At 52.2% G+C, this 18,913-nt stretch overlaps 1 protein-coding gene and 1 long non-coding RNA gene across 3 annotated transcripts in view; one reads left to right on the top strand and one right to left on the bottom strand.

Annotated features, from left to right (window-relative positions):
- Positions 1 to 1,201: 1,201 nt before the first annotated feature.
- On the bottom strand, positions 1,202 to 4,863 carry LOC123382798. Its single transcript, XR_006591767.1, has 3 exons — positions 4,725 to 4,863; positions 3,483 to 4,156; positions 1,202 to 3,392 (listed from the first exon to the last, which is right to left on the bottom strand). It is a non-coding gene; the product is annotated as an uncharacterized LOC123382798 (long non-coding RNA).
- Positions 4,864 to 11,553: 6,690 nt separating this feature from the next.
- Positions 11,554 to 18,913, top strand: part of SOX13 (SRY-box transcription factor 13) — a 46,832-nt gene continuing 39,472 nt past the window's right edge. The window contains exon 1 of one of the 2 annotated variants that reach the window (XM_045049418.1): positions 11,554 to 11,657. The gene's annotated coding sequence lies outside the window, so the exon portion shown is untranslated. Of the gene's footprint in view, positions 11,658 to 12,020; positions 12,125 to 18,913 lie in introns of those variants that run through there. The other variant, XM_023247976.2, reaches the window with a different exon arrangement.

Consider the following 18,913-nt stretch of genomic DNA (forward strand, 5'->3'; position numbering starts at 1 on the left):
AGATGAGATCATGAGGGAGGGGCCCCCATGATGGGATTCGTTCTTATAAGAAGAGGAAGAGAGATGAGAGCTGTCTCCTCACCAAGTGAGGAGACAGGCAGACGGCGGCCATCTGTAAGATAGGAAGAGACTTGTCATCAGGAACCCAAATAGCTGGCACTTTGATCTTGGAATCCCAGCCTCTAGAGCTGTGAAGAATGAATTTCTGTTATTTAAGACACCTACCCTGTGACATCTTGTCATAGTGGCCTGAACAGACTCATTTAATTTTTTTCTTTTAATTTTTATTTATTTTTGACAGAGAAAAAGACAGAGCACGAGTGGGGGAGGGGCAGAGAGAGAGGGAGACAGAATCCGAAGCAGGCTTCAGGCTCTGCACTGTCAGCACAGAGCCCGATGTGGGGCTCAAACCCACAGACCTCGAGATCGCGACCTGAGCTGAAGTCAGACGCTAAACCGACTGAGCCACCCAGGCGCCCCTTGAACACACTCATTTAAAGGGCGACTGCCACCTGACTGAGTAGCAGCAAGACTGAATTCACAGTGTTAGCATTCTACAGGGTGTTCAGTGGTAGAGAAACCTACAGGCTTTCAAGATGGTGTTGGTCTGCAGAGGGGCAGGGCTGATGGAAGGGAACTCCGACAGCTGAAGAAGTTACTGAAAATGTGACTGCGGAATATGGAAGTAAACATCTAGAGGGCCAACTTGGAGTGCTAAGCCAATAGTAGAATATTTGGAAAGAATCACACTGTTGGAGGAGGGGTAGGGTCACTCTGGTCATTGGTGTAGATTGCACTGATGAAGGAGTGTTTTTAAGAGAATATTCTCCCGTTTGCATATAGGTTGTCATGAAAAAGATATTTAAAGTGGGAACAAGTGCTAAGACCGAGTTTACTTTTCTGAGACTCAAGAGAACAGAACACAGCAAGGAGGCTTGTATAGAATCAGAGTCCAGCCACAAAATGCAGAGTCCAGCCACAAAGTGACGGTGCCCACCCTTGTGCACTCTGGTGACAAGGAAGGGCTCTCTCTCTCTCTTGCCTAAAGGAGTAACCCAGCTGGTATATATCTAATTCTTCTCTAAAAGTTCTCGGAAAGATATTCCATGCTTGAGTCAAAGTCAGAGAAAGTTTTGGGGGAGACCTACATGCTAAAGAGAGCTGATTCAGCTGCCGTAACAAAGGTCAATGTCACCGTGGCTTATACCAGATAGCAATTTATTAGTCTCTCCTGTAATTGTCCAAGAATAGGCAGTACAGAACGGTATAGGGGCTCCGTGGTATTAGAGACCCATACTCCTTTTTCTTTCTTTTTTTTTTTTTAAGTTTATTTGCTTATTTTGAAAGAGAGAGAGCACGTGTGAGTGGGGAAAGGGCAGAGAGAATCCCAAGGAGGCTCTGCACTGTCAGCATTATGCGAGGTGGGGGACTCAAACCCACCAACAGTGAGATCATGACCTGAGCTGAAATCAAGTTGGCTGCTTCATCGACTGAGCCACCCAGGCACCCCCAAACTCCTTTTTCAATGCCCTTCATTCATCTCATGGCCTTCTAGGCTATCCCACAACTGCAAGAACTCCTGTCCCCATACCCCCATCCCAGCCGGCAGAAGGGAGAAAGAGAGAATGGAAATACACTTTATTGTTAAGGATATGACCAGGAAGTTGCATATACGATTCTGCTTAGGTCCTATGAGGCAGAACCAGCATGTTGTAGGTTTCACTTCTGCCTAGGTTCTATTGGGCAGAACCCAGGTGCCTGGCTGTGTTTCACGGCAAGGGAGCCTGGGAAATGCAGTCTTTTGATTGGTAGTCATTTTTCTCAGCCTAAACCCGTATTATTCTAGAAGGGAAAAACACACTGGGGGAACAACTGGCAGTCTTGGCCATAACAACCTCCTATAATCTTGTCTGCAAGGAAGGCAGGTCAGATCGGTCAGAGCCAGGTAAATATCATATCTTTTTACCAGACTATAAACTGTAAGAGATCAAGGGCCCTAGCTCTCTTTGCTCTTCACTTGATGCTCATTTCTTAGCCTAATTCCTGGCACAGAGTAGCTTCTCAATACAGACATTAAATAAATGAATGAATGAAAGACAGCTAGACGGAAGAATTCAGAGACCCTTCATTGTGCCTTTCCCCCAGGACTTTTGTTGCATGAATCGAGACCACTTGGTTTCTTGTTAAAATGCAACCTGAGGAGGTCTGTTGAGAGATTTTCACCAAGTGAAATTCCCTACCCACCAGATCCACCCTGACAAGTGGTGTGGTTTCTTTAGACGCTTGCTCTGATGTCTACTGATGGTGAACTTTAGGTGACTGAGTCCACAGAGAGCAGTTTGATGGCGTGTGATAGGAGAAAGCTGGGCTCCTCCATAACTCAAATGTGTTATTATTGTAAGCAAACCTGGTATCTTCCCGAGAGAATTTTATCCCAAGGTCTCCCATGTTACACAGATTGATTCTTAGAGATAGGAGGGGCCCACTTTGGAGCAAATGGGGCATCTGTTGGGAGTTGCTGGGCGGGCTCGAGGAGCCAGAGAACATCTAGCCTCCTCAGCTTGGGGTCCGGGTTAGCCTGGCAGCTGTCCCCTGAGGGCTGTGTTTCCAGCCTCCGCATTTAATAAGCGGAGAGAATTGAAAACAGTAAAATATGGAAGATAATACACCAGTCAATAAAAAGATAAAGTAAACTAAGAAGAAATAAAAAGATGGTAAAAACGGTAAAAAAAAAAAAAAAAAAGGCAGCAGGCAAAGTGATAATATGAACTAAAAATAAACCAAACAAACTAAAAAGAAATGAAAAGATAGAACAAAGACACGATAAGGCAAAGGTTAGAAATAAAAGATGGAGAATAAAAAGATAATACAATAACAATAAATCTAGAAGATAAGATGAGATAAAAGCAACTAGTATGAAATGGCTAGAACAAAGACGAAGAAGAGATTAAAAATGACAGAGATAAGTAAAATCATTAAAACCAGAAAAATAAAAGACTAAAGGGATTAAAACAATAAAATGTGTTAAAGCAATACCAAAAGAAATAAAAAATTTAAAAGACTAGGCTATGGGGGAAGAGAGTAATAGATCAATTTTGTTTCAAATTAAAATAATGCAACCATGCTAGTACAAAAGCCTACCCCCCCCTTTCACAGACACACTCTGTGAGTCCAGGCAGCCTCAAGGTTGTGCAGACCTCCCAACCTTTAAGCATCCATGTTAATTTGCTACCCTTACAAAGCACCATGGACTGGGGGGCTCGCGCAGCAGAAAGGTATCTGCTCACAGTTCTGAAGGCTAGCAGTCTGTGAGGGGTGGTTTCTTCGGAGGGCCGCGAGGGAAGGATCTGTCCCAGGCCTCTCTCCGTGGCTTGTAGACGGCCATCTTCTCCCTGTGTGTGTGTGTAGAGATGTCTTCTTATAAGGACACCAGTCCTGTGGATTTACAACCCACCCTAATGACCTCATTTTAACTCAGTTACCTCTGCAAAGACCCTGTCTCCAAGTAGAGTCACCTTCTGAGGTACTGGGGGCTTGGAAAGATGAATTTGGAGACACAGTTCAGCCCATAATAGCATCCATGCAAGGAGTGCCTGACAGGATACCCTCCAGGCAGAGAGCGGGACCTTTGACCTCTTGCTTGGTTTAGGGCCTCTGACAGAACGAATTTTTTTTTTCTCCTTGATTTTAGTTTCTGATTAATATTCTTCATTTCACTTGGACCCACAGGGCGATAAGGCTGAGTCCTAGAAAGATAAGGTTCTGGAGTCCATAGCCTATTTTCTCTCATGATGTTAGGGTTGCTGGGAGCAAGAAATATCCTGGCAGGCAGTCTCCTATGGCTAATGGAGAGGCCCATCCATGAGGCGGGGCTGGTGCGCCTGGCTTCTCCTGCCAAGAAGCTTCTGCTCTGGCTAGAAGCACTCGCGAGATGGAGGGTGATTTCCAATTCCCCCTAAGCCAACAGCATGATCTCTAGTGGGGCTTTGGAGCTTATATTTCATTGTCTTCTGCCTTTTCCAAACAGGGAAGCCTGGGAGAGCTGGACCCCAGAGCACTTGGGGATGAGTTTTCTACACTTGGTTTCTCTCTTGCTCCGAGGTAGAGTTCAGAACCGTGTGCAGTAGAGAGAAGCCTGAAAAATCCTCCTTTCATCCTGGAGAAGAGAAAACACAGACCCGTGGAACAGGCAAGCCAAAGATCACCCAGTTCAATATCCTCGTTAATAGTTGAGGAAACAGAAATCCCGGAAGGAAAGATTTGCCCCAAAGCATTCTCTCTCTCCCTCTTGCACACGCACACGTGCACATTCATGCACACTGGGCAGGCGCACAGAGCCCAGGCCCAGCTTCATGGGTATTCACCCTGTGCAGTTGCATAGGGCCCCGTGCTCAGGAGGGCCCTGCGCTTGATTTAATGCTCTGCTACCACCATCCTGAATTCTTAATAACTTTGCAACAGGGGCGCTACCTAACACGTTGCAGTGGGCCCTGCAAGTCTCGGAGGCAGCCCTACCCCCTGACTCTGATCAGGAAGGAAGCACCAGCCACTCAAGCTCTTTTTGACCACAAGCTGTCCAAAGCAGAGACTCGCTTACAGTTCTTGGCACAAGATAAGCCCTTCAGAAAAGAAGGAAGGGGAGGATGCCTTTGCTTCAGGCCCAGAGGTGCTCTCTCTGGCCAGAGTGAGTTCTTAGCTAGGGCGTGAACCTTACAGTCACCCACCTTGAATCTCCAGCCTGCAGACTGGGCCTGTCCCAGTCCTGTGTTCTTCAACATCCCCTGTCTCCCTGGCAGAAACCCAAGGGGGCGGGACAGGGGAGGGATGAAAGGAAAGTGAAAGTATCAGCCTCTCTGGATGGCCTCTCCTCCTCCTCCTCCTCCTTCCTTCCTCCCCCCCCTCCGTTGCCATGGTGACCGGAACAAAGCCTCTCTTTCCCCTCTTTTCTGGATTGTTAATTGTCTTTACTCCATGGTGCCTTTGTTAATTGTTGCCAGTCCCTCCCAGGATGGGGATCTAGGTCTCCTCGAGACAGGAAAGAGGGTTAAAAAAAGTTAGGTGATGGGGGTGGGGCACTATAAACCGGTGGGGGGGCGGGTGGAGGAGAATGAGGAGGCAACCCCAGGATTTCCTAAATTCCCCCGGGCTCCTGGGAAGGGAATACCCTCTTCATTTCTTTCCCTCTCTCCCTCAATCAGCTGCCGGTTCAGGTGGGGCCCAAGCCCCCGCCCTGTGGGAAGGAACAGGAGTGAACCAGAGGAGGAGAGAAGACAACAGCCATTGTGCGGTGACCAACTGTGTGTGAGCCTGTGTGTGGACACCCCCCGCGGGCGGTAGCCCTGCCTTTGCACCCATTCCAAATCCATCAGTAAGACATGGGGCCTGATTTTTGCCCCCAGTATTTAGGACTACTAATGGTTAAATTTACTGGGAGAGAATGTTTGCTAGCTCTGGAGGTGAGAAGTGTTACTTCATCCCTCTTCCCCAAGCTCAATTCCTCATGGTAGCTAAACATGGGAAGAATGGAGTGGAGAAGTTTTGGAAGAGAGAGAGAGAGTGTGTGTGTGTGTGTATATGTGTGTGTAAAAAGGACTCAAGTCACTGGCATTAGGGGAGCACGCACACTGAGTGAGGTCCCTGTGTGTGTGCACACAAGTGTGTTGGTCAGTCCCCCGTCCTTGGAGACAGTCCTCCATTTGGGGGACAGGGAGCCAACTGTCACGTAAGAGGAGAGAGCTGTTTCTAGTCCTAGGGCCTGGGCCAAAATCTAGGCTGTTGAATAATATTCCAGTGCTAATTTATATGGTTCAGATTCTAAGGACCACAAAACCCCATAAGAAGCAAAACAGGATGGTATAGCAGACCAAGCCTGGCTTTGAGAGCCAGAAAACCTGGGTTCAAATGTTGGCCCTTCCCAGTCTTCACTGTGCAGTTCTTGGAAACTTTCCTTCCCATCTTGGGGTGTCATTTTCCTCCTCTGTAGAATGGAACAGTCCCCATCTTCACAGAGCTGTTGATAGCTTAAAGGAGATCATGTGTGTTAAGTGCCAGCCTTGGGCAAGATACTTCTTCTTTCTGTGCACAAAGAGGGGAGATGGAGAAGGTGGTTCTGGAAGGCTGATTCCTTCCAGATTTTATATTTTCAGATTCTGCTAGGAAAATGATTCACATTCTGTGAATCCACCTGTTATCACCTTGATTTGCTTCCATATCCACGTGGGACTCTCGGGGGAAATTCAAGTAGAACTGAGTAGAGCCCCACCAAGCTCAGCCTGAAGGGAGTGCCTGACTCTGAAAGATGGCTCCTGGAGCACCCACAAAGGCCATCAGATCTCAGAGCTTCTGCCTGACAAGTCTGGCTATAGGTATCTCCAGAAAAGCACTTCCTCAGGGCGCCTGGGAGGGTCAGTCCATTAAGCGTGAACTTGGTTTTGGCTGAGGTCTTGATCTCGCTGTTCAAGGGTTCAAGCCCTGCAACCCTCTGAGTGTGGAGCCTGCTTGGGATTCTCTCTCTCTCTCTCTCTCTCTCTCTCTCTCTCTCTCTCTCCTTCTCTCTCTGTCCCTCCCCACCTCCAAATGAACTTAATGCTTATTTATTTTTGAGAGAGACAGAGACAGAGCACGAGTGGGGGAGGGGCAGAGAGAGAGGGAGCCAACAGAAGCCAACGAAGCAGGCTCCGGGCGGCTCAGAGCCATCAGCACAGAGCCCAACGTGGACCCATGAGCTGTGAGATCATGAGCGGAACTGAAGTCGGACGCTTAACCGACTGAGCCACCCAGGCGCCCCAAAATAAATAAACTGGGGGAAAAAAAGAAAAAGAAAGAAAAGAGAAGAGAAGAGAAGGGAAGGGAAGGGAAGGGAAGGGAAGGGAAGGGAAGGGAAGGGAAGGGAAGGGAAGGGAAGGAAAAGAAAAGAAAAGAAAAGAAAAGAAAAGAAAAGAAAAGAAAAAAAGAAAAGAAAAGAAAAGAAAAGAAAAGAAAAGAAAAGAAAAGAAAAGAAAAGAAAAGAAAAGAAAAGAAAAGAAAAGAAAAGAGAAAAAAAAGAAAAGCACTTCCTCCGTAGGATGAAGAGTTGGTGCTCAGACAAGCTCCACTAGGCTGGGCCTACCCTGAGCTGACCCAGCTGACAAGCATCCTCCTCTTCACAGAGAAAATGGAAAATGTTAGGTGCCGCGGCCTGGGGAAAAGCAGGAGAGACCTTGAGGCAAAGCGAGCCAGGGATTTCGCGGCTCTTTCCTTCTTCCAGCTCCTCAGCTCACTTTCTCTCTGGAGCTTTCTCCCCCTCACCTGTTCCTGTAACACAGAGGAAAGCAATTCACACCATTCCGTGAATTTAATCCCCTTAATCTCTCTCCCATGGGCATTTGCATTGGCCCCTTTGTCTCTAACCTTGGAGGTTAAAGGGAGCAGTGGGGAACCCCGGCACCCCTGGGCTCCACAGCCCCCACCGCAGGCGTCTCAGGAGGGCTTGGCAGCCACACGAAGTGGATTGGAGATCACACTGGCTGCAGCCGAAGTCATTCCTTCAGCAAATATTTTTTTGAGCATCTACAAGGGGCTCTGGAAATTAAATGGAAAATAGAGCAGACGAGGTTCTTCCCTCACAGAGCCCACAGTCTAGAAGGGAAACAGGAAAAAAGAAAGCCACACGGAAGCAGAAAACAGATAAATTAAGTACCAAGCGTGGTGAGTGCTATGAAGGAGGCAAATGGGCCGTGAGCAGGAGAATAAAGTGTGGAGGATGATCTTGGCGGGGTGGGAGGAGGTGGGGAAGGGAAGATAAAGAGAGGAACGTTTGTGTTGAGACCAGAGGATGAAAGGGAGGTTGCTCTGGGAAGAGCAGTGTTTGGGGAAGTACTTTCCAGGTAAAGAGATATTTATAGGGCTTGAAGTCTGGGTAAAGGCAGATCTTTCAATATAGAGATCTGATTGGGATTGGGCAAAGTTTGTAAGATAACAGTTCAGGATTGGAGGATACGGCCAGGGGAGGGTCTTGCAAAATAAACAATTGTTTGATAAGCTAGTGGTTTGCCAGGTTAAGCAAACTATTGTCCCGAGAAGGGGGCCGTTTGAGCAGTCTATTGTTCAGATAAATTGATTTTCAGGAAGTTCCTGGAGCAAATAATAAAATTATTTACTGGTTTACGGGCTTATCTTCCTGGGCAAGAAATGTCTGGAACAAATATTAAAGTCATGTCGATGTAAGCAGCCTTCGTGAAATTATGTGACTGCAGGTGGTCTCAGTTCTCCGGAGCAGTGAGGCTTTGGTGGTCTAGCTGAGAGATGAGGACGATCTGGGCCAGGGTGGGGACAGGGAAGACAGAGAAGGGGAGGACTGGGACATATTTGTGGAGACAGATCAACAGCACTCACTAATTTGGGTGGATGGAAAGAAAGAATCAAGGATGACTCCTAGATTTTTGGCTCAAACCTCGGGGTGGTACCATTTCCTGAGATGGGAAAAATTTTACAGGGTATATTACATAGGCTTGGGGGTGATGGTTAGAGGTCCACTTTGGAACATGTTAGGGTTAGGATGTCTGTGAGATCCTTGGGTAGAAACGTCAAGTGGGTGGTCAGATACAGGAGTTTGAGGTGCACTAAGGCGTCTTGGAGATGTACATAAAAAATTGGGAGACTCATCAGTACATAGCTGGTATTTAAAGCTATGGGAACATGGGGCGCCTGGGTGGCACAGTCGGTTAAGTGTCCGACTTCAGCCGGGTCACGATCTCACGGTCCGTGAGTTCGAGCCCCGCGTCGGGCTCTGGGCTGATGGCTCAGAGCCTGGAGCCTGTTTCCGATTCTGTGTCTCCCTCTCTCTCTGCCCCTCCCCCGTTCATGCTCTGTCTCTCTCTGTCCCAAAAATAAATAAACGTTGAAAAAAAATTTTTTAAGCTATGGGAACATGAAATTTCACCTATGGAGAGAAGGTAGAGAGGAAAATGAGATACAGAAGGGAGTCAATGGGAAACACTGATGCGGAGATGAGGAGGAGGAAGGAATATAGATAAGGGAGGGCGAGAAAGGGCAACCAGTAAGGTCAGAAGAAATTTAGGGGGTGTAGAGTCATGAAGTGAGTGTTTCAAGGAGGGAGTGGTCAGCTAGGTCAAATAGTGTCATTTTGATGGGTGTTCCCAGGAAATGAGGTAGTAATATAGAAAGACCTAGAATCTTCAAACAACTTCCTCCCATCACTGACTGGCCATGACCTTGAGCTTCATTCTTCTTACCTCTAAAATGATGGGGCACCTGAGTGCCTCAGTCAGTTAAGCACGCAACTCTTGGTTTCCGCTCAGGTCATGATCTCACGGTTCATGAGTTTGAGCCCCGAGTTGGGTTCTTTGCTGACAGCACAGAGTCTGCTTGGGATTCGCTCTCTCTCTCTCTCTCTCTCTCTCTCTCAAATAAATAAACTTAAAAAAAGTGGGGGGGGGGGGAATAATGATACCAACCTCATAGAACTGGGATAAGGTACAAATAGATACTGTATATGAAAACAGAATTATATATGTATATTATCTTACTGTGTATAAGATGTAGTAGGCGGATACTTAAAAATATTTCAGGGGCACCTGGCGGGCTCAGTCAGAAGAGCGTGCAACTCTTGATCTCGGGTCATGAGTTCCAACCCCATGTTGGGTGCAGAGATTACCAAAAACAAAAACAAAAAAGATTTTTTTTTTATTTTTAAAACTTTTTTTAAATTAAAAATTTTTAAAAAGAAAAAATACACTTCTTTGACAAGTGAAAAAAAGATTTAGTGATGTACTAAAAATTAACAGAAAGTAAGACAAAAACCAAAAAAAAGAAATTTCAATGTGGCGGCTGTGATGGGGAAGGGTGGTGGCCAGATACAGTGGATGGGGGCTGTTGGAAAGAGGAGAGCCCATAGCCCATCTCTCTGTCTTCCTCTCTCACTCTGCTGTGGCAAAGGACAGGGGAGGGACCCACAATGAAGGTGCCCGTCGACACGGATAAGGGGCCAGAGGAAAACAACCAGGTATATGGAAAACACAAGCATGCTGGCTGGGATGAGGAAGGACTGGTGGCACTTGGGTGACTCCTGGTTTCCGAAATGGCTTCATCCAGTCATCCATACTTTGACCTGTTCCACCTCCATCCCCCACTCCCTTCTTTCCATCCTCCCTATCCCTAGCTTACCTCAGGCCTGTGACTTTTTTTACCCTGGTCACTGCCACTGTCTGGTCACCGGCCTCCCTGCCTCCAGCTAGACTGATCTCATTAGAGGCCCTCCTCAGAATCCCTCAGTGACTTCCCATTCCCTTCCATCAACCAATTGATCAACAGCTTTTTATCAAGGTCTGGCTCTTTGCCAAGCCCTCACTAGGCACCAGGGACGTAACAGTGAGCCAGCCAGACATCTCCGCTCTTAGGGAGTTGGCAGTCCGGTGGGGGGAGCCACACACATGAACAATGACCACACTATCTACAACCTGGGGTGGGGGGTGGGGCTTCTGGAGCCCATGCTTAGATGGGGCACCTGACCCAGATTGGGCTGTCAGGACATCCTTCTGGAAGAATTGATATCTGGGCTGAGACCTAAAAGGTGAATAAAGGGAGTTAGGTATGGAAGGCTGCGGGAAATGATGAGGTCCGAAGCCCTCAGAAGGCCTTATGAACCTGGCTGACCAGCACCTGCTGAAAAGCCACTGGCCAGCACGTTCTCTGCGGTTTCGTGATTGCTACTCCTTTCACCTGCTCTACTTTCTGAGCCCCAGTTCAGAGAACACCTCCCCAAGAAGACTCTGACGCTTGTCCCCCCCACCTGAGTGCCCTTGGTGGTCCCCAGGCCCCCTGTGCTGGTCTGATCTTGGCCCTCTCCCACTTCTCTGTAATTCCACGTTCACTCATCTGTCTCCTTCACAAAATGGGAATCCAGAAAGGACAGGGCACCCTCTCATTCATCCTGGTGTCCCCAGCACCCTTCTGGGCCAGGCATATTGTAGGTATTTAATAAATACTTTGAATTACTCCTTTATATATACTCCTTTATACAAAATACATAAATATAAATACTCCTTTATACAAAACAGCTCAAGGGGGAAAAAGAGAGAGAGAGAGAGAGAGAGCGAGAGAGAACTTGTGAGAGTGCCAGATGCCAGGACTAGAGAATGGTCTGAGGCATTAGGAAGCAGTGTAGCCGCAGGTGGGATGAGGGTCCCAAGGGAGGTTCAGAAACAGGGTCTGAAACCCTAAATCCCGGCTGGCCGGAGGGTGAGGGGGGCCGGGAGCTGGATGGACAACTTCTTGGGTCTTGCTCTAAGGAGCGAAGATTCTTGGTCAGCGACCCTCATACCTGAGCAGTGGGAGGGGGCGGAACCCACCTCTTTCTTTTCTCACCCACCCCCGCCGCTCTCCCCTTTCCGACAGAGGTTTCCAGCTGCGGATGCCTGGATGGACCTGGCTGCAGGGAGGAGGAGGGAACTCTCTGTCCCTCCCTCCTTCTCCATCTCCCCACCCTTCCTCCTTCCTCCTCCCCCTGCCCGCTCTCTGTCTCCCTCCCTCTTTCTCCTCTGAGGCTGTGGAGTCGCCTCGCATCAGCGAGCTGCGAGCGCCCAGCTCCCAGTCCCGGCTTGAACTGAACTGTGCAAGTGGCGGGTCCTGGAACCCCGGCCCGGGAGCGGCGAGCCCAGGTCTGAGCCCGGGCCCAGCGGCCAGCCGCCGAGAGGCCCTGGTTCGGGACCGAGCCCGGGCGCAGAGCGGGAGAGCCGGAGAGCCGGGCGGGCGGGCCGGCGCAGCGTCCCGGCGAGTCAGGGAGCAGGACCGCGGAAGGCAGGGAGACGGCCGCGAGCAGAGGGCAGAGGGCAGAGTGCAGAGAGAGGCCTGGCTCGGCGGAGGGCGCCGCCCGGCCGGAACCGAGCTCTCCGCCCGGGACGGCGGCCCGCGGTGGGGCGCGGACCCAGGGTGGCCACGAGTCCGGAGCGACTCCCCGGCCCACGGCGGGGGGCGTGCCTCCTCCCAGCCCGGCCGCCCCAGCCCCGCGCGCCGGTCAGCTGCGTCGCCGGGGCATGTGAGCGGGAAGCCCAGGCTGCCAGCCGCGAGGACCCGTTCGGAGGAGGAGCAGGAGCGCGGAGCCCCGAGCCCGGCGCCTGGCCGAGTAGTAAGTGCGCCCCCTCCGCGCCCGCAGCACGCCGCTGCGCCCCTCTCCCCAGGCCTCCGAAGTTTGACACTCGCGCCCCCGCGTTTCTGGGCACACGCCGGCTCTCGTCTCTGCGAGTTTCCATCTTTTGCAAAGTTTTTCGAGAAGGAACGGACCCCCACCTACCCCCAACAACGCCGGCCAGTGGCGGCTCCTCTCGAGCAGACCCGGGTCCCTGTGTAGGGGGTGGGGGGGGGCAGCCTGGTAAGGCCGTTGGGGGGGGCTGTGTGGGAGGGGGACCGTGCGCACCACGCTTAGCCAGCCTTGGGGTGCCCGCCCCCCCCCCCCCCCCCACCTCGCCGACCGGCCGGGGGCACGGGCACTGGGGCTTTCTCACCAGCCTGTCTAGGCGCCCAGTTCAAGGATTTCCCAGAGGGAAGCTGAGGCGACCTGTGCGCGCCCCGCGTGGGGCTCGGGTGCGGGCGCCCAGAGGCAGATCCACCCCGCCCTGGTTGGTGCGGTGCGTGGGGCCGGCCACGCAGTCCTTCCCACCCCTCAGGTTCGCACCCCAGCGGACCCGCCGGGCGCTGCATCCTGTTTGTTTTCTGCTCCGGCCGCTCCTGTTTCACCCCTTCCCACCTCCCACCCTAGCCTCCTTCTTCCCACCCCCCGCCTCCCGCCTTTGCTGTCGGAGGTGAATCTCCGCATCCTGATTTCCCCGCAAAGCGAATCTTGCCTGGGGGGAGGGAGGCGGGGATGTGGGGAGGGGGCCCGTCGCTCGGTTCCCAGCGGCTCGCCATTGTTTTCCCACCCCGCGCGTTCCGTACGTAAACACACACACACACACACACACACACACACACACACACACACACACGTGCGCGCCGGCGGCTGTGACACACGCACACACTAGCGGGCGCGCCCACACACACGTGTGTGTGTGTACGCGCGTGTGCGCGCGCGCCGGCTGCTGCGAGTCCCCGGACGCGCAGGAATCGCCCGCGGGATTTTCCCAGCCGCCCGCCTGGCCTTGCAGGCTGGAGGAGCTCCATGACTTCTGGGGCTGGGGAGGGCGAGAGACGTGGGGGCTGTCGGAGAGTCCCGGGCGGGGCCGCGAGCCGGGCCTGGGCGGGAAGTGAATTTTGAACTTCAGCCCTGGACCTTTCCGGGAGGACCCCGAGCGCACGAGCGGCGGCTCCCGCCCCGGGAGTGCCGACGGCAGCTGCAAGGACTCCAGCGGCGCTCTTGGCTGCCACCTCCGTGACAGGGGCTAGGAGGAAGCCGAGGAGTTTTCCTGGGAAGTTCGCTGTGACTCTGTGGGAATTTCCGGGCAGGGCGCCTCGGCGCTGGCGAAGGGGCCTGGCCAAAGCCAGGGGAGATGCTGCGGTTCTGGGCGGAGTTTCGAGATCCGGGTTTCCAGAGTGCTCCCTTAGGAAGTGGTGCTCCAGATGCTGGGTTGAGCACACTTTGGTTTGAATTCCTCTCCTACGGGCAGCGTGAGCTCAGGCGAGTCCTTTAACTTTTACAGAATTTCCCCTCTGCAGAACGGGCAGAATTATGCACACATCTTTGAAACTGGCCTCTAACAATCAATTAAGCGGTATTGGTTTGGAAGGCATGAACTCCAAAAGGGTAGCCCTCCCCCCTCCACGGGGCCACATATAGCTCAGTGGTTGAGTCAGGGGCTCTGGAGTTAGATGCTAGATCTTAGATCCTGCCACTGGCGACTTGATCTTGAGCAATTTAATCTTCCTGCTCTGTGCCTCAGTTTGTTCGTCTGAATCTCCTAGAACAGTACCTGGCAAGTAGTAAGTGCTGGAGAAATGTTAGCTATTGTTGCCATTATGACTTAACTGACCTTGTAAAGAAACCAGAAGGGCGTTTTGAGATTGTGCTCCTGTAGTCAATTATAACAGCTGTCCACTTCTGGAAGGGAAGAAGCCTCCCACTTCTTCTCTGATTCTTCCTAGTCCTTGTCTAGTTTGGTCTTAAGTCTATTATCATCTCCCCTCATGCCCCCCCCCCAATTATTTCACAGTGTTTATGAAAAGCAGTTTATTCCCTCCTTTTCCTCATTCTTAAAAATTAATCTTGGCCCACCTGCAGTCTTCTCTCCATGGAAATCAGGCCCCAGGAAGGTAGCGGCTCCACAAGGGTGTCCCCTGAGTATCCTGGCTTTGGCTGCTGGCACAGGATTGGATGTGCATTTGTGTCTCTGGAGCTGGGTGAATTTCTGGAGAGAGGAGCCCAGGTGTCTGGGGCCCCGGGGAGGGGCGGGGGAGGGGCGGGGTGGGAGGGGTAGTCAGGTGAGATTGGGCTAGGCTGTTCCTGGGGGAGCTCTGCTCCCCGGGCAGCGTCTGGGTCACCTGCTGCTGGGGCTCACTTGGGAACCTGGAATATCCCAGCTGCCTGGGGGGATCGGAGGCGAAGTTTCATCTTCAACTTTGCACTTGCAGTTAGAGTATTTTCTAGCACTTTGGGTTGGTCACAGGCTCCTTGTCTGATTCTGGACTCTGCGAATGCACAGCACCAGTAAGGGATGAGCTGGGTGACGGGAGGGAAGGGCGGGTGGATGCCACCTCGGACAATGGGCTCCTCTTTACTTTCTCTGATACCCTAGCCCCCACCCCGGGCATGGGGGTGGTGGCCGGGTCGTGCTTGGAGAGCCTGCTGGTGGGCTGGTTTTCAGTGATGAGAGTCAGTACCTCAGTACCCCCCCATTCATTCCTTCAACAGAAATTTGTTGAAAACCTGTGATGTGCCAGGCCCCGTGCTAGGCAGCGTGGCTTTAGGGGTGAACAAGCCAGGTAGTGTGCCTGTCCTCACGGAGTCTTCTTTCTGGTGGGAGGAAGCAGGCGATAAATAACTTGAAATAAGTAACCGAGACAACATTAGACCCTATGTGGCTTGGAAGAAATACAACAGGGTCATGTGCTAGAGAATGTCTGCCTGCGAGGAGAAAGGCAATCGTGGCCCAGGATTGGAAGCCAGTGAAAGCCGCCCTGGGGGGAGGCTGGCTCAGCGGAGCCCTGAGGGATAAGGAGCCAGCGGGCTCAAAGACCTGAAGGAAGGATTCCAGGCTGGGGGAACAGCAAATGAAAAATCCCTGAGGCCAGATCAGGTTTTGCAACAGCAATGTGGCTGGAGGAGGAGAACTCAGAGGAAGACAAGATCCTGGTCACAGAGGAGCCCGGATTTTATGGCCAGGGCGATGGGAAGGCATCGGAGAGTTTTAAGTCGGGGAGTGACACGATCTGATTTATGATTTTAACAGCTTATTGAGTATAACAAGACGCCGGTAATCAGAGTTGCCCCAGGGGAGGGAAAAGAGGGCCGAGGGGTGGGATGCGATGGAGGAAAGGTGGTGATTTGGCTCTCGATCCTTTTGTCCTCTCGGCGTGTAGGACACCGATCAACTATACCATACAAACCAAACCCCCAAAAGCATAGGTAAAAAAGAGTAGCTGATAATTTGGAAGATGTGTATCATCAGAAGTGTAAGAAAACCTATATAAAGCTCTGTAGGACCAAACTACTTCTGCGCAGATAATTGTACGTATACACATGCACATCCTGCACACGTACATAAAAAGATTCAAAGGCTGCCTCGAGATGTTTACAGAGCTAATTCCAGATGCGGAACAATGGGTGATTTTTATTTCCGTCATCTTCTGTTGATTCTTCCAATCTTCTACAATGGCCATGAATTACTCTTGTAAGTGGGAAAAAATGTAAAAGAGAGAGGTCGCTCCGGCTGCTAATAGAGGAGAGTTTGGAGGGGAGCCGGAATGGAAGAGGCTAACCAGGAGGCTGGATCGGAATCGAGGTGTGTGTGTGTGTGGGGGGGGGATTGAGGAAGGGTGGGCCAAGGGGAGATGGGTCTGGGGGTGGAGACAGCAGGTCTCACTAACTATTCTTTGCTCTTGCCCAGAGAGGGCATTCTATCCCCCAGCTCAGATGTCGTGATCAGGAGTGTTGGGGTCAGTGGCCGTGAAGGGCGATTTCCCATGCTGCCTTGGCTGGAGAAGCGTCTCACATTCCAGCTTCATCCTTGCCCCGTCGTTCCTTAGTGGGGAGAGCCCTGTGCTGAACATGCTGCTCCTCTCATCATGGGCAGATTTAGGGCCACGTGATGTGCCCGGGAAAGATTTAGAGCTGGGAGAGATGTTCATCACTGCACGCCTCTGAGCCTCTGTTCTCCCGTCTGTGAACTGGGACAATAACAGCAACAGTGCTTACCTCTGACAGCTCGGGAGGCTCACCTCTGGTTAAGCCTTCGGTGGCACTGCGTGAATGGCATGGGCCTGGGGTGTGCTGTTGCCCGACACATGTTTGCTTGAGGGGCCTGTTCCTCCAGAGGATCTAACATTCCTGCCCTTGAGGAGCTGACATTCTACACGGGTTTACTCCTCTCTGGGGGTGCTTTGAGACCGGCCTTTATTGGGCAGCTCCCTGTAGGTTGCCAGGAAGCCTCTGGGAAAGAGTGGAATTCAAATGCCACCATGCCTGCGCGCCCCTCCCCCCAGCCACATTCAGAGGTAAAGGGGAGCCTTTGAAAAGGGCTCTGTGCTGGGAAGGCCCAGCCAGGCCCACAGTAAGTCGTGCTTTGAATGGGAATTATTTTTGTGCTCAGTGTTTGCTTAAGAGGCCTCGCTCCTGTCCAAACTCGCCGGAGTCCTCACCCTTTGCTAGTCCCCTTTCTGGAACCTGGCTATGTCAGCCAGGAAGGCTGTCACAAGGCCCCTGGAAGATTGCTTTCACCTTTTCTGTCATCTCCCGGTCTCCCTGCTCCCAAGCAGGAAGGCATGCTCTGGATGGGGTCTTTGCTTGGGGTCACCTCCATTTTGGCTGCCTCTTCCTTGGAGTCCCCCTTCCAGCTCCTTGGGAAGCCTCGATTAGGAGATTTGTTACAGGCCAGTTCAGCAAGGCTGCCTCCGACCTCTGCTTGCTTCTCTGGTCGGGTGACTCTGTTTCTTTGCAAAATTCAAATACTCTTTCCGAGCGGCAGTGACATCGTGGTTTCTTCCTGAGCGTGGGTGCAGTGGCGTAGGGTGTCCATTTGGGCCCGAGTGCCTGTTCTATCTCTTGGACCTAGCCAGAGACCCCTGAGGTCATTCCTGCCCAAGCCTGAGGGTGGTGAAGGCCCTTGGAGCTCCCCTAGGAAAAAGTTATTGTCTACCCTGTGTGGCCCACAGCATAGAACCTCAAGGTTACCACCTGCTACTCCAGACGTGTTCTTAGCTCTCCTGCCCCTCTTTTATTTAAGAGGACCCTCTGCTCCTGGGACCTGCCTCATTTAGGAGGAGCCAGGGACCCTGTGGCTCCACTAGGTGCTGTGGTGGGGGGGGGGGATCTAGAAGGACCCAGACATGGAACACTGACAGTGGTCAGACCTCCAAGAGGCCGTGTGGTGAGGAGGAAGTGTCTGGGGTTCCCCTACCTCCTCCCAAGGTCATCCGCAGGCAAATCCAAGACCTGGGCATGGCCCGGGATGTGCCGCGTGTGTGGCTCAGCATCCCAGCACTAAGTGTGCACGTGGGAGTGAGCCGGGAGAGCAAGCAGCCGGGGCTGAGAGGTGTGCCCAAAGGTTGCCGTGTCCAGTCAGGAGTGTGTTTTCGGGGGGAGAGGTGTGTATGGGCTGGTAGAGGAAGAGGTGCGGACAGTGTCTCCGGCTTCCACGTTTTTTCCTAAATAGCATCCTCTACCCAGGCCCTTTCGGTCTCTCTGGGAAGCCTGACACACCCTGTCAAACCTGCATTCAGTTCCCTGGACACACACAGTCTTCGGACTCCCCCCCCCCCCCCCCAGTACTCTAACATTTAAGCATCCCAGAGGATTGTGGCCAGGCTGGGAGTGGGGAGAGGTTTAGTGTTCCCCCCCACATTGTCCCCTGTATCTTCTGGGGACATGTCGAAGGTAGGGTTTCAGTGTTTTGGTTTGAGGAGAGAACAAGAAGGGGCCCGCAGACCAGGCAGGAACACTCCGGCCCCCCCCCCCCCCCCCCCCCCCCCCCCCCGCACTGGTCTGCTCCCTGCCAGGCCTGGAGCTCCCTGGGGGATCCGCCCCAGAGGAGGCCAGACTGTTCTTCTCCCCTCGGCCTTACCTCCCCCAGTCACCGCCCCCTGCTTGAATCAGAATGGAATGTGCAGCCTGTGGAACAGGATGGGGTGAAAACTAGTTCCCAGAGGGCCTTGGTCCAGGCCTTCTCCCATCCCCCCTCCAAGGGAGTGGGGAACCTTGGGGCTGGGTCCTGCTCCTTGGCACGCTGGAGGCACCCCGCTGCCGATTCGATTCCAGGGGGCTCAGGTCCCGCCATTTGAAGGATCCCCCCCAGGGTGGGGAGGGGGCAGGTTGGCCATTCAGAGGGCAGGGGGCTAGCCGGCCAAGCGGGACCCATCCCAGCTCTAGGAGCTAGACCTCTACTCTTTGCTGACTTCTTTTTTTTTTTTTAATTATGGCTCATATTTTTATTCTTACTTCTGTGTTTCTGTAGTTTCCGAAAGTAGTCCCACAACGTGCGTTACCTTTGTAATCAGAGTGAGAAGGATTTAAAATATATCCAGAACCTGCCACACGCTGTAACAGAAAAGTAGTCAGTGTTTCTTCTCTGGAAGACACACGGGTTCCTGGCGGGAGGGGTGATAGTGGGAAAGTGGGAAGCAGCCTGAAGCCTGGACCGGTGGTACCCTTTCAGGATGACAGGCGAGTGGGCCCATGCACCCCGGCCCATGCCCTCCTGTTGGCCCTGGTCTCTGGCAGGAGGCAGCAAAGGGAGTAAATCTTGCCTTAAGCTGCCCTCACACTGACTCA

Source organism: Felis catus, chromosome F1 (genome assembly GCF_018350175.1).
Source record: "Felis catus isolate Fca126 chromosome F1, F.catus_Fca126_mat1.0, whole genome shotgun sequence".
Taxonomy (NCBI): Eukaryota; Metazoa; Chordata; class Mammalia; order Carnivora; family Felidae; genus Felis; species Felis catus.